The following is a 15,079-nucleotide window of genomic DNA, read 5'->3' as shown; positions in this document are numbered from 1 at the left end:
CTCACTGCAACCTCCACCTCCCAGCTTCAAGTAATTCTCTGCCTAAGCCTCCCAAGTAGCTGAGATTACAGGTGAGTGCCACCATGCTCAGCTAATTTCTTTATTTTTAGTAGACGCAGGGTTTCACCATCTTGGCCAGGTTGGTCTTCAACTCCTGACCTTGTGATCCACCCACTTTGGCCTCCCAAAGTGCTGGGATTACAGGCGTGAACCACTATGCCTGGCTGGAGCCATTCTTGACTCATCTCTTTCACAGCCCACATCCAGTCCATCAGCTAATTCCGTCTGCTGGATGCAGACCCCCAGCACCCACTTAGGGTGTGGGGGGGAAGGAGTGTTGCTCCCTGGGCTAGTAGATGGCCAGTGTCAGGTGAAAACGTTCTAAGACACCCTACAAGTGGAACCCCCAGCCTGGGCACCCAACATATCCCCCGCAAGGTCAGGGTTGGGTTGGGGGACAGGAGGAGAGACTCCATGTTTCAGGAGACTGCTGAGGTGAGGACAACTCTGCAGCAGCCATGGCACACAGTAGATCAAAGCCCTTCCCAAGAGTTAAGGGCCCTGTGGACTAGGAAGGGAATGGTTTCCTCACCGCTCTGGAGGCTTAGAGTCAGAACCAAGTGATCCCAAAGCAATGGTTTTCTGATTTTTTGTTTTTTTGAGACAAGAGTCGCGCTTTGTCGCCCAGGCTGGAGTGAAATGGCGCAATCTCGGCTCACTGCAACCTCTGCCTCCCAGGTTCAAGCAATTCTTCTTCCTTGGCCTCTCTAGTAGCTGGGATTACAGGTATGCACCACCACACCCAGCTAATTTTTGTATTTTTACTAGAGATGGCTTATCGCCATGTTGGCCAGACTGGTCTTAAACTCCTGACCTCAGATGATCCATTTGCTGCGGGCTCCCAAAGTGCTGGGATTATGGCGCTCAGCCGAGGCAATGGTTTTCAGCCAGGGTGTCCTCAGCTGTCATTTGACCATGTCTGGAGACATTTTAGATGATCATAACTGAGTATGTGTGTGAGTGTGTGTGCATGTGCTATAGCGGCCAGGGATGCTGCTAAACACCCTACAAGGCACAGAATAGCCATCACAATTATTTGGCTCCAAATGTCAATAGAGCTAAGGGAAAGAAAGAAATATTAATAGAAAACAGAAGTTCTTGCATGCCTGAGCTTGAGGCTCGAGGGTGTAACCTGCTACGTGACAGGTAGATTGAAACTGACCACAGCACATAACATGACACCCAATGGCAAGAGAAAGATATCAGGGGTCACTGTGGGAGATGAAAGATAGCACACACTCATTGACACCCCTCTCTCATTGCAAAGTGGGAGGTCTGTGTTCTCTCTCGTTGAATTCCATGGACTTGGGATTACTCTCACCAACGAAATACAATAGAAATAATATCTTGCAGGTTCCAAGCCTTATAAAACTGGCAGCTTCCACTTCCTGTTTCTTGGGGCACACTCTCTTGAGCCCTTGCTGCCACTTAAAAAGTCTGAATGCCCTGAGGCCACCATGGTGTGTGGAAGCCCAAGCTAGCCTTGTGGCAAGCCAACTGTCCTGCAACACAGCGTGGGTTCCAGGCACGTGAAGGCAGCTGTCTTGAGCCCTCTAGGCCAGCCTAGTCTCCATCGAATCTCACTGAGTGACCCTAGTGGAGGACACATGTAGCAGAAGAATCACCTGGCAGAGCCCTGATCCACAAAATCTTGGGACAGAATTAAATAGCTGTGTTCCCAGCCAGAAAAGCAAGGTTGCTTAAGGTCATTTGTTCCACAGCAGTAGGTACCAGAACAGTCACCCTCAGGGGCTTTTTCCTGTACTTTCCCCCTCTCCACGTATGGCAGAAATTCTCGGGGATTCTCAGGAGCCAGTGTCATGCTAGTGATTATTCCACCTGCTCCCCTCCAGCCACCCCAGCCTGTTGATCCGAGCACTCTCTGATATGACTCCCATGTGTGGAATTCTTACCACGAGGAAGAAGTTGCCTTCACTGCCATGTGCTGGCCCCAGTGCAGAGCCCAGGGCATTGTCAGTGCTTAGTGTTTGTCTTTTTTTTTTTTTTTTTTTTTTTGAGAGTCTTGTTCTGTTGCACAGGCTGGAGTGCAGTGGCGCGATCTCGGCTCACTGCAACCTCCGCCTCCTGGGTTGAAGCGATTCCCCTGCCTCAGCCTCCTGAGTAGCTGGGACTACAGGCACATACCACCATGCCCAGCTAATTTTTTGTATTTTTAGTAGAGATGGGTTTCACTGTGTTTGCCAGGATGGTCTCGATCTCCTGACCTCATGATCTGCCCACCTCATTCTCCCAAATTGCTGGGATTACAGGCATGAGCCACTGCCCCCGGCCCAGTGCTTTGTGTTTGTCAAATGAGCCCATGGAACTAGTCACCCTCTGCTGCCCTGGGAGTCCCCTCAGACCTTCCCTCTGGACTTCCTCACTCCCTATCCTGCTTATTCTTTTCTGAGCCAAATAGTTGTAGCCCCTCAGATCCAAACAGCCAAACCCCACTGTCTCCCTTTCAGCACCTTTGTTGAGAAATTCCAAGTGGTAGTGTGCATGTGAGTGCATGGGTGGGATAGGTGCCTCTCCTACACTGCCAATTGGAAAGTACGCTTAGCAATAGCTATTGAGAACACAGAAGTGATTTCGCTTTTAGGAATGTTTCCCACAGGTGATTCCACCCTGGTGGCACAGGACATCTAACACAGCACTGTCTGGTTCAGCAAAAGGGATGGAAACCACCTGAGTCCAACCATGGAGGACACTGGAAAACACGATGCTGCCTCCATAGGATGGGATATTGGCAAGTGTGAAGAAACAACATTTGGGTAGATATTGACATGGCAGTGACATATGGTAGAATGAAAAAAGTTAGCGGTTGTGATATTGTGATATAATAAGTATGCATATTTGGGTTTCACTTCCAGTTCCTGGCACAGAGCTCCTGAAATGCCTGTAATTTCTTGAGTGATGGCGGGGTTGTTACTCATAATGAGCCCTTTTCAACCATACCCGAGTTTATGCTAACGAGGTGACTCTTGGAGCATGAGGGTGGTAGCCAGGGGAACCTAGCAAGTGATTAGAGGGTTCCAACTCTGGGGACGGGAGATGAGGTGGAGATTGAGTTAATTAATTACCTATATAATGAAGCTGCCGTAACACTTCTAAATGAGGCTAGATGCAGTGGCTTATGCCTGTAACCCCAGCACTTTGAGAGGCTGAGGCAGGTGGATCACCTGAGGTGAGGAGTTTGAGACCAGCCTGGCCAACATGGTGAAACCCCATCTCTGCTAAAAATGCAAACATTAGCCAGGCCTGGTGGCATGCACCTGTTGTCTCAGCTACTCAGGACGCTGAGGCAGGAGAATCACTTGAACCCAGGAGGCGGAGGTTGCGGTGAGCTGAGATCAGGCCACTGCTCTCCAGCCTGGTTGACAGAGCAAAACTACATCTCAAAAAACAAAAAACAAAAAAACAAAAAAAACCCGGAATGGCAAGGCTCAGAAAAGAGCACACAGAGGTGCTGGGAGGGTGGTGCGACCCGAGAGGACTTGGAGGCTCCTCACCCCGCCCTCCACGCCTTGCCCTCTGCGTGTCTTCCATCTGATTGTTCCTGAACTTGTATCCTTTATAATAAACCAACAATAATAAGTAAGGCTGAGTGCAGTGGTACATGCCTTAGTCCCAGCTACTCGGGAGGCTGAGGTGGGAGAACTGCTTGAGCCCAGGAGTAGTTCAAGGCTGCAGTGAGTACCACTGCACTCTGGACAGAGACATTCTGTCTCAAAAAAAAAAAAAAAAAAAAAAAGTAAGTCAACTGTTTTCCTGAGTTCTGTGAGCTCTTCTAGCAAATCACTTTTTTTTTTTTTTTTTTTTTTTTTTGAGATGGAGTCTTACTCTGTCATCAGGCTGGAGTGCAGTGGCACGATCTTGGCTCACTGCAACCTCCACCTCCCAAGTTCAAGTGATTCTCCTGCCTCAGCCTCCCAAATAGCTGTGATTACAGGCGTCTGCCACCACGCCCAACTAAGTTTTCTTGTATTTTTAGTAGAGACGGGGTTTCACCATATTGGCCAGGCTGGTCTCGAACTCCTGACCTCATGATCCACCTGCCTCAGCCTCCCAAAGTGATGGGATTACAGGCGTGAGCCATCGTGCCTGGACTTTTCTAACAAATTATTGAACCTGAGGAGGGGGTCATGGGAACCCCCAGTTCATATGTCAGAAGTATAGGGGGACCAGGACTTGCTCCTGGAGTTTGAAGTGGGGGCAGTCCTGTGGGACTGGGCACTTAAATGTGTGGGATCAGATGCTAACTCCAGGTTGAGAGTATCAGAATGGATTCGATTGTAGGACACCCAGATGGTGTTGGAGAATTGGTCGGTGTGGAAAAAGAAACCACACATTTGGTGTCAGAAGTGTTGTGAGAAAAAAAAAAGAAAAGAGCATTCCACAGACACTGTTGTAGAACCGTGTGTATGGCTGAATCCTATTTTGTAAAAATAAAATGATGTGTATATTTCTTCACATATGATTATACATGCATGGAGGAAATCTAGGGGGAAACATGACCAACAGCTGAAGGAATTACCTCTGTGGAATGGGAACAGGGAGGCAGTGGCTGTGTTAGCTTGCTGGGGGTGTCATAACAGAATGCCACAGATGGGGTGACTTAAACAACAGAAACGCATTTTCTTACAGTTATGGAGGCTGCAAGCCCAGGTTCCAGGTGCCAGCAGGTGTGGCTTCCTCTGAGGCCTCTCTTTGTGGCGGGCAGACGGCTGCCTTCTTCCTGCAGCCTCACGTGGTCCCTCCTCTGCACTCTTGCATCCTTAATGTCTCTTTGTGTGTCCAACTTTCCCAACTTTTTTTTTTTTTTTTTCTTCAGATGGAATCTTGCTCTCTGGCCCAGGCTGGAGTGCCAGATCTCAGCTCTCTACAACCTCCGCCTCCTGGGGCTCAAGCGATTGCCCTGCCTCAGCTTCCCAAATAGCTGGGATTACAGCTAAGCACTGCCACGCCCAGCTAATTTGTGTGTGTGTGTATATATATATATATATTTTGGATGGAGTCTCACTCTGTCACCCAGGCTGGAGTGCAGTGGCATGATCTTGGTTCACTGCAACCTCCACCTGCCAGGTTCAAGTAATTCTCCTGCCTCAGCCTCCCAAGTAGCTAGGACTACAGGTGTGTGCTACCATGCCCAGCTAATTTTTTTGCATTTTTAGTAGAGACTGGGTTTCACCATGCTGGCCAGGCTGGTCTCAAATTCCTGACCTCATGATCCACCTGCCTCAACCTCCCAAAGTGCTGAGATTACAGGCATGAGCCACTGCACCCAGCCCCCAACTTTCCTCTTAAAAGTCTTATCAGTCAGGCCGGGCATGGTGGCTTATGCCTGTAATCCCAGCACTTTGGGAGGTTGAGGCGGGTGGATCACTTGACGTTAGGGGTTTGAGGCCAGCCTGGCTAACATGGTGAAACCCGATCTCTACTAAAAATAAAAAAAAATTAAGCTGGACGCGGTGGCTCACGCCTGTAATCCCAGCACTTTGGGAGGCCGAGGCGGGTGGATCACGAGGTCAAGAGATCGAGACCATCCTGGCCAACATGGTGAAACCCTGTCTCTACTAAAAGTACAAAAAATGTGGCTCAAGCCTGTAATCCCAGCACTTTGGGAGGCCGAGGCGGGTGGATCACGAGGTCGAGAGATCGAGACCATCCTGGTCAACACGGTGAAACCCCATCTCTACTAAAAATACAAAAAACTAGCTGGGCATGGTGGTGCGTGCCTGTAATCCCAGCTACTCAGGAGGCTGAGGCAGGAGAATTGCCTGAGCCCAGGAGGCGGAGGTTGCGGTGAGCCGAGATCGTGCCATTGCACTCCAGCCTGGGTAACAAGAGCGAAACTCCGTCTCAAAAAAAAAAAAAAAGTACAAAAAATTAGCCGGGCATGGTGGTGCGTGCCTGTAGTCTCAGCTACTCGGGAGGGTGAGGCAGAATTGCTTGAAACAGGAAAACGGAAGTTGCAGGGAGCCAGGATCGTGCCACTGCGCTCCAGACTGGTGATAGAGCGAGACTGTCTCAAAAAAAAAAAAAAAAAAAATTAACTGGGTGCGGTGGCAGGCGCCTATAATCTCAGCTACTCAGGAGGCTTAGGTGGGAGAATCGCTTGAACCTGGAAGGCAGAGGTTACAGTGAGCCGAGAGCATGCCACTGCACTCCAGGCTGGGTGACAGATGGAGACTCCGTCTCAAGAAAAAAAAAAGAACACCAGTCATACTGAAGTAGGGTCACTCTAATGGCCTGATTTTAACTTCATTATCTCTCCCTTCTTTTTTGAGACAGAGTCTTCCTCTGTCGCCCAGGCTTGAGTGCAGTGGTGTGATCTCAGCTCCCTGCAACCTCTGTCTTCCAGGTTCAAGTGATTCTTCAGCCTCAGCCTCCCAAGTAGCTGGGATTACAGGCACATACCACCACGCCCAGCTAATTTTGTACTTTTTAGTAGAGATGCAGTTTTTCCATGTTGGCCAGGCTGGTCTCAAGCTCCTGACCTCAGGTGATCCACCTGCCTTGGCCTCCCAAAGTGCTGTGATTACAGGTGGGAGCCACTGTGCCTGGCCTTAACTCTTTTTTTTTTTTTTTTTTTTTTTTTTTTTTTTTTGAGACGGTGTCTTGCTCTGTCGCCAGGCTGGAATGCAGTGGTGCAATCTCGGCTCACTGCAACCTCCGTCTCCTGGGTTAAAGCCATTCTTCTGCCTCAGCCTCCTGAGTAGTTGGGATCACAGGTGTGTGGCCACCACACCCGGCTAATTTTTTTTTTTTTTTTTTTTGAGACGGAGTTTCACTCTTGTTACCCAGGCTGGAGTGCAATGGTGCGATTTCAGCTCACCGCAACCTCCGTCTCCTGGGTTCAAGCAATTCTCCTGCCTCAGCCTCCCGAGTAGCTGGGATTACAGGCATGCACCACCATGCCCAGCTAATTTTTGTATTTTTAGTAGAGATGGGGTTTCACCATGTTAACCAGGATGGTCTTGATCTCTTGACCTCGTGATCCGCCCACCTTGGCCTCCCAAAGTGCTGGAATTATAGGCGTGAGCCACCGCGCCCGGCCCACCCAGCTAATTTTTGTATTTTTAGTAGAGACGGGGTTTCACCATGTTGGCCAGGATGGTCTCGATCTCTTGACCTTGTGATCTGCCTACCTTGGCCTCCCAAAGTGGGATTACAGGCGTGAGCCACCACGCCCAGCCAACTCTTTAAAGGCCCTGTATGCAAATATAGTCACATCCTGAGCTACAGGCAGACATGACACCATTCAGCCCAAAACAAAGGTTTTCACCTTTTTTTGTTTTGTTTTTTGTTTTGGTAGAAATGGGGTCTTGCTATGTTGCCCAGGCTAGTCTTGAACTCCTGGGCTCAAGTGATTCTCTAACCTCAGCCTCCAGATTAGCTGGGGCTACAGAGGCACCACCCTGCCCAGCTAATATTTTTATTTTTTGTAGAGTCAGGGTCCTACTATGTTTCCCAGGCTGGTCTCAAACTTCCAGGCTCAAGCGATCCTCCTGCCTTAACCTCCCATAGTACTGTGATTCCAGGCCTGAGCGACAGCACCCTGCTAGCTTTCGCTTTTTACTTTATTTCTATGTTGTTAAAATGTATTACAATAAACATTACTTTTAAAGGTTTTTGTGCACTTCAATCCAAATGTCCCTGAAGTATCCACCTCCTTCTTGGGCCTCCTCTGAAGTCAGAGTAGGGGAGCTGAAGCCCTCCCTCTGCTGGCTCCAGGGACAAAACCCCCGGCCCATTAAGGCCCTTCCCCTGGGGAAGGTGGCATGGAATAAGAACATTCAGTACCTGTCTGGCCATCACTAAGGCCCTTCCCAGATAGCTGACATGGTCTTCAGACCACTCTGCCAAACATCAGGTAGAGTCTGGGTAAGGTGGCTCACGCCTGTAATCCCAGTGCTTTGGAAGGGTGAGGCAGGTGGATCATGTGAGGTCAGGAGTTTGAGACCAGCTTGGCCAACACCGCAAAACTTCGTCTCTACAGAAATAGAAAAGTTAGCCGGGCATGGTGGCACTTGCCTGTAATCCCAGCTACTCGGGAAGCTGAGGCGGGAGAATCACTTGAACCTGGGAGGCAGAGGTTGCAGTGGACTGGGATTGCACCATTGCACTCCAGCCTGGGCGACAGAATGAGACTCCATATCAAAAAACAAAAACAAAAAACAAACCAGGTGGAGGGGCATCGTCTGTTTTCCTGGCTCCTGGCTTATAGCTACAAGCTCTGGGCATTTAATACCTTGTAATAATCCATCCTTCCCTTATATACCTCTCAACATAATGACTGTACAATATGGCCAATGAAACGGATAGTAAAATGAAACATAGGCAAGTAATAAAGTGAAATATGAAGAGAGTAGTACATTCTGGATGAGGGTGGAATGCCAAATTGTCATCAGACAGAGAAGACGGCAGGAGAACCTTCGAGCCGGAGCTCATCTACCCAAAAGAGGCGATAAATAGTAGAAGATGGCCGGGGAAAAATCAGAGAGCCGCCACCCAAAAGACTCTGGAGGCTGGGTGAGGTGACTCACACCTATAATCCCAGCCCCTTGGGAGGCTGAGGCAGGCAGCTCATCTGAGGTCAGGAGTTTGAGACCAGCCTGACCAACATGACGAAACCCCGTCGCTACTAAAAATACAAAATTAGCCAAGGTGTGGTGGCACGGGCCTGTAATCCCAGCTGCTCAGGAGGCTGAGGCAGGAGAATTGCTTGAACCTGGTGAGCCAAGATTGTGTCACTGTACTCCAGCCTGGGCAACAAGAGCAAAACTCTGTCTCAGAAAAAGAAAAAAGAAAGAAAGGCTCTCAGGAAACAGTGATGAATCAGTCTTTAGCATTAAGTCCCAGGGGAGAGGCGTGGATTTAGGGATCCCTTTAGATATGGTAGAATTCTCCAGAGTCCTAGTCTGGTCTTAAATCTCAGACTAGCAGTAGGAAAACCCTAACTGTACTGTGGTCCTTCATGTCACTGCAACTTCAGCCCTGCTGTGATGGTGTATCTGCTCCTTTGGATGGCTTTGCCATCCTTAAAGATGAGCCTATGTGGAGCAGAGCCCAGGGGCCTCAGCTGACAGCCAGCACCAACCATCAGTCATGTGAGTGAGAGTACCTGGGATCCCCCAAGCCCAGTTGGGTTGTCAGACGACTATAGCTTCAGCTGCAGGAGTGACCCAGTGACACCAGCAGATGAGCCGGCTAGTTTAGCCCAGCCCAAACTGCTGACTTAGAACCGTTGTTATTTTAAGCCAGTAAATTTTCAGTGACTCATTACAAAGCAATAGATAACCGTGACAGTCTAAGAGGATCTAAGTTCAGAAACGGTATTGAATATTTAAGATAACCGATTTGCCACTTTTTTTTGTTTGGTTGGTTTTTTTTTTTTTTTTTTGAGATGGAGTTTTGCTCTTGTTACCCAGGCTGGAGTGCAATGGCGCAATCTTGGCTCACCGTAACCTCCGCCTCCCGGGTTCAGGCAATTCTCCTGCGTCAGCCTCCTGGGTAGCTGGGATTACAGGCACGCGCTACCATGCCCAGCTAATTTTTTCTTTGTATTTTTAGTAGAGACGGGGTTTCACCATGTTGACCAGGATGGTCTCGATCTCTTGACCTCGTGATCCACCCGCCTTGGCCTCCCAAAGTGCTGGGATTACAGGCTTGAGCCACCGCGCCCGGTCTGATTTGCCACATTTATAAGTTTATTAGTATATAAGAGTTTCTTGTCCAGGGGCACTGGCTCACACCTGTAATCCCAGCACTTTGGTAGGCTGAGACAGACAGATCGCCAGAGGCCAGGAGTTTGAGACCAGCCTGGCCAACATAATGAAACCCCATCTCTACTAAAAATGCAAAAATTAGCTGGGCGTGGTGGTGCGCACCTGTAATCCTAGCTACTCGGGAGGCTGAGGTAGGAGAATTGTTTAAACCTGGGAGGCGGAGGTTGCAATGAGCTGAGATCGGGCCACTGCACTCCAGCCTGGGCAACAGAGCGAGACTCTGTCTGAAAAAAACAAACAAACAAAATAAATAAATAAATAAATAAAGTTGCTTGGCTGGGCACAGGGCTTATGCCTGTAATCCTAACACTTTGGAAGGCGTAAGCAAGAAGATTGCTTGAGCCCAGGAGTTTGAGACCAGCCTGGGCAACACAGTGAGACCCCATTGCTAACAAAAAAAAAAAAAAAAAAAAGAAAGAAAAAATGCTGGGCATGGTAGCATATACCTGTAGTCCCAGCTGCTCAGGATGCTGAGGCTGGAGGATTGCTTGAGCCCAGAAGGTCAAGGCTGAGTGACCCATGATTGCTCCAGACCCTGTAGACCCCACCTCCAAAAACAGGAAAAAAAAAGAGTTGCCTAAGTGATAAGACAAAAAAGCCTTGTAAATCCTTTATTTCCTTCTGCTGGGAACTTGAGGTGTTTGAGAGATCAGCTACTTTAACTCTGTAAAATAAAGTTTAAAATCTATTAGAGAATTTAATTACCTAAGTTTGTAGTTGGCATTCATTTCTAGAAGAATTTTATCTGTTGAACTTATGAGTTAATTAAATATTAATCAAAGAATAAGTGAACATAATTGTTCTTATTTTTATAAAAAAAATTAGAAGGCTTATACATAGAAAACTAGATTTACAAATGGCACTTGGATGGTTAAGAAAACTAGTTTTTAAAATTTATTTGTTTAATAAATACAGCATTAATTTAAACACAAGCAGCAGTAGGTAGCTTTTCTCTGCACAAAAGCCCCTCTCCATTAAAAATCCTCAGCTGATAACACCCTATCGCCCAGTAGAAGACTAAGCATTCCACAGACTTCCACACTTTTGCTTCTGTGGGTCCCTCTGACTGGAACACCCCTGACACACACACACCTTCAATACCTGGCAAAAGTTTACTTTTTCCAAAAGGTCTAGCTCAAATTCGACGAAGATAGCCTCCTTCCCCAGTGTCAGAATCCATCTTCCTGCCCAGGACCACTTGCGCATGTGACCCAGGCCTCCAGTAGACCTCGGAGAGCTGTTAACTGGGACCGTCACTATCTGTGTGAGAACGGACCTGAATCCCAGTGAAAAGAAACAGTAGCACTGATACATGGTGGGCATCCAGGGAGCTTCAGCAGCCTGGCCATGCGGCACATGGATTTTGGAGATTTCTGAGCAGGCGAATAACATGATACAATTTTTTTTTTTTTTTTTTCTTGAGACGGAGTTTTGCTCTTGTTACCCAGGCTGGAGTGTGATGGCGCGATCTTGGCTCACCGCAACCTCCGCCTCCTGGGTTCAGGTAATTCTCCTGCCTCAGCCTCCGGAGTAGCTCAGATTACAGGCATGCGCCACCATGCCCAGCTACTTTTTTTTGTATTTTTAGTAGAGACGGGGTTTCACCATATTGACCAGGATGGTCTCGATCTCTTGACCTTGTGATCCACCCGCCTCGGCCTCCCAAAGTGCTGGGATTACAGGCTTGAGCCACCGCGCCCGGCCAAATTTTTTTTTTTTTTTAAATACATGTTTGTTGGCCGGGTGCAGTGGCTCACACCTGTAATCCCAGCACTTTGGGAGGCCGAGGTGGGTGGATCAGCTGAGGTCAGGAGTTTGAGGCCAACCTGACCAATATGGTGAAACCTTGCCTGTAATAAAAATACAAAAATTAGCCAGGCGTGGTGGCGCATGCCTGTAATCCCAGATACTCAGGAGGCTGAGGCAGGAGAATTGCTTGAACCTGGGGGCAAGGTTGCAGTGAGCCGCGATTGCACCACTGCACTCCAGCCTGGGCAACAGAGCCAGACTCTGTTTCAAAATACATACATACATACATACATACATGTTATTTATTTATTTTTAGAGACAGGATCTCACTGTGTTGCCCCGGCTGACCTCCCAACTCCTGGACTCCAGTGATCTTCCTGTTTCAGCTTCCCAAGTAGTTGGGACTACAGGTGTGACCCACTGCACTTGCTTTGATATTTTTTTTTGAGATGGAGTCTCGCTCTGCCACCCAGGCTGGAGTTCAATGGCATGATCTCTGCTCACTGCAACTTCCACCTCCCAGGTTCGAGTGATTCTCCTGCCTCAAGCTCCCTAGTTGCCAGGACTACAGATGTGTGCCACCATGCCCCTTTAATTTTTTTTCTTTTTTTGTATTTTTAGTAGAGATGGGGTTCCACCATGTTGGCCAGGCTGTTCTCTAGTTCCTGACCTCAGGTGATCCGCTCCCCTTGGCCTCCCAAATTGGTGGGATTACAGGTGTGAGCCCCTGTGTCTGGTGGCTACGCATTTTTTTCTCGTGGTTTTTGACAGTCTTATTGAGGCATAATTGGCACACAATACACTGCACGTATTTGCTTCTCTGCAGAGTTCAAGTAAAAAAAGTGCATTCATTAAAAATGTACAATGTGGTGAGTTTTTAAATCTTCTTAAATTGCTTTTTTGTAGTGATGATGTCTTGCTATGTTGCCCAGGCTGGTCTTGAATTGTGCAAATGATCCTCCCAGCTGGGTCTCCCAAAGTGCTAGGATTGCAGGCGTCAGCCACCACGCCCAGCCACAATGTGGAGAGTTTTGACATAAGGATCTATGAAACCATCATAACAATCAAGATAATGAAATTACTCTATATTAATTCTAAGTTAATCATTTTTGTTCAATTGTCTTTTAGAGATGCAATCTTGCTATGTTGTCCAGACTGGAGTGCCGTGGCTATTTATAGGTATACTCAAAGTGCACTCTAACGTGTGGCCTCTTCCACTCCAGCCTCCAACGTGTGGCCTCTTCCACTTCAGTCTCCCTGATAGCTGGGTGGAAGGCAGCCTCTAGTTGAGGACCAAGACTTCCTTTTTTTTTTTTGAGACGGAGTTTCACTCTTGTTACCCAGGCTGGAGTGCAATGGCACGATCTCGGCTCACCGCAACCTCCGCCTCCTGGGTTCAGGCAATTCTCCTGCCTCAGCCTCCTGAGTAGCTGGGATTACAGGCACGCGCCACCATGCCCAGCTAATTTTTTGTATTTTTAGTAGAGACGGGGTTTCACTGTGTTGACCAGGATGGTCTCGATCTGTTGACCTCGTGATCCACCCGCCTCGGCCTCCCAAAGTGCTGGGATTACAGGCTTGAGCCACCGCGCCCGGCCAAGACTTCCTTTTTTGAGATGGAGTCTCACTCTGTCACCCAGGCTGGAGTGCAGTGGTGTGATCTCGGCTCACTGTAGTCTCTGCTCTGCAGGTTCTGCCTCAGCCTCCTGCGTAGCTGGGATTACAGGCACAGGCCACCAAACCTGGCTGATTTTATTGTTGTTAAATTTTTATTAGAGATAGGGTTTCACCATGTTGGCCAGGCTGGTCTCAAACTCCTGACCTCAGGTGATTGATCTACCCGCCTTGGCCTCCTAAAGTGCTGGGATTATAGGCATGACCCACTGTGCCCAGCCTGAGCACCAAGACTTTGTTTTTTGTCTGTTTTTTGAGATGGAGTCTTGCTCTGTCGCCCAGGCTGGAGTGCAGTGGCATGATCTTGGCTTACTGCAACCTCTGCCTCCCAGGTCCAAGTGATTCTCCTGCCTCAGCCTGCCGAGTAGCTGGGATTCCAGGTGTGTGCTACCACATTGAGCTAATTTTTGTATCTAGTAGATATGAGGTTTCACCAGGTTGGCCAGGCTGGTCTCAAACTCACCTCATGATCCTCCTGCCTCGGCCTCCCAAAATGCTGGGATTACAGGCTAGAGGCATACACCTGGCCCGGCCAAGACTTTCTTATGGCTGGGGCCTCAGCCTCTGCCTCATAATCCTCCCTACTCATTGCCAGGAAGGTTGCACAGTGCAGAATAACGGCCCTCCAAAGATTCCACATCCTACCATCCTACAACCTGTAATATGTTACATTACCTGGCAAAGCGGAAATGAAGGCAGCAAATCCGCCAAGCAGAGAAATTATCACAGATTATCTAGGTGGGTCCATGTCATCACAAGGGTCCCTGAAGATGGGAGAGAGCCAGATGAAGAGCATCAGCGGGAAATGCCCCTGCAGAAGAATGCTCAGAGGTAACCGCGGTGGCTTTGAACATGGAGGAAGAGGTCTCGAGCCAAAGAATGTGGGTGGTCTGTGGAAATCAGAAAGGGCAATGAAACAGACTCTGCTAGGGCTTCCACAAAGGAACACGGCCCTGGTGACCCCTTTATTTTAGCCCAGTGATACCTACATCAGATTTCTGTCCTACAGAACTTTAAGATACTAAATGTGTGTCAGTGAAGCCAGTGAATTTGAAGGAATGGCACAGCAGCAATGGAGAAGTAATATACAGCATCACCCACATGCTTCATTTCACCTATCAGTGACATCTGCATAACCACTTTCCAGACCACAGATGGAAACCAGACAGACCCGGACCCAAGTCGGGCTCCGATCCTGACGCTGTGCTGACCTCGAACCAGTCATCTCACTGCCTGGCTGTGGTGAGAGCTGAGGAGGTAACAGGCTAATGGAGGTAGCGGGAATGGACACAGAGGGCTTAGCTCAGTACAGCTGGAGCTTTGTGCCTGTAGATGGCTGTGCTGGTTGCAGTTGGCAAGGTCCTTCTTTTATTCTGAGTGGCTGGAGGGGCTACAACTGGTGAGGTGACCCAGGGCCTGACTCCTGTGTCCTGAACCATGTCCTGCTGATGTTTTCAGAAGAGGGTGCAGGCCTTGCTGACGGTCCTGGAATGTTGGGGGCCATGGGCTCTTCCCTCCTGGCCTCTGGCCTCCCTTTTGCCCTCACTCCCAAGACTGATTACTGCCTACCCTACTGTTGGCAAGTCTCTGCTGATCTTGTCTTGGGTGGATTTAACATCTGACGCGCAAGGCTGAGCCCATGTCACCATCCCAGTCGTCCCATCTGCATCCGCAGCATGTCAGGGATCCGCCCACAGCCGGCCAGGGTTATTGCCACACTCAGAGCCAGAGGCCTGGAACACAGGAGCAACTTTGCAACCAGCCACTCTCTTATTCCTGACAGCTCAAGGAGCTCTACTCTCAGG

This window comes from Saimiri boliviensis, chromosome 6 (genome assembly GCF_048565385.1).
Source record: "Saimiri boliviensis isolate mSaiBol1 chromosome 6, mSaiBol1.pri, whole genome shotgun sequence".
Lineage (NCBI taxonomy): Eukaryota > Metazoa > Chordata > Mammalia > Primates > Cebidae > Saimiri > Saimiri boliviensis.
Note: the sequence above shows the minus strand (reverse complement) of the source record.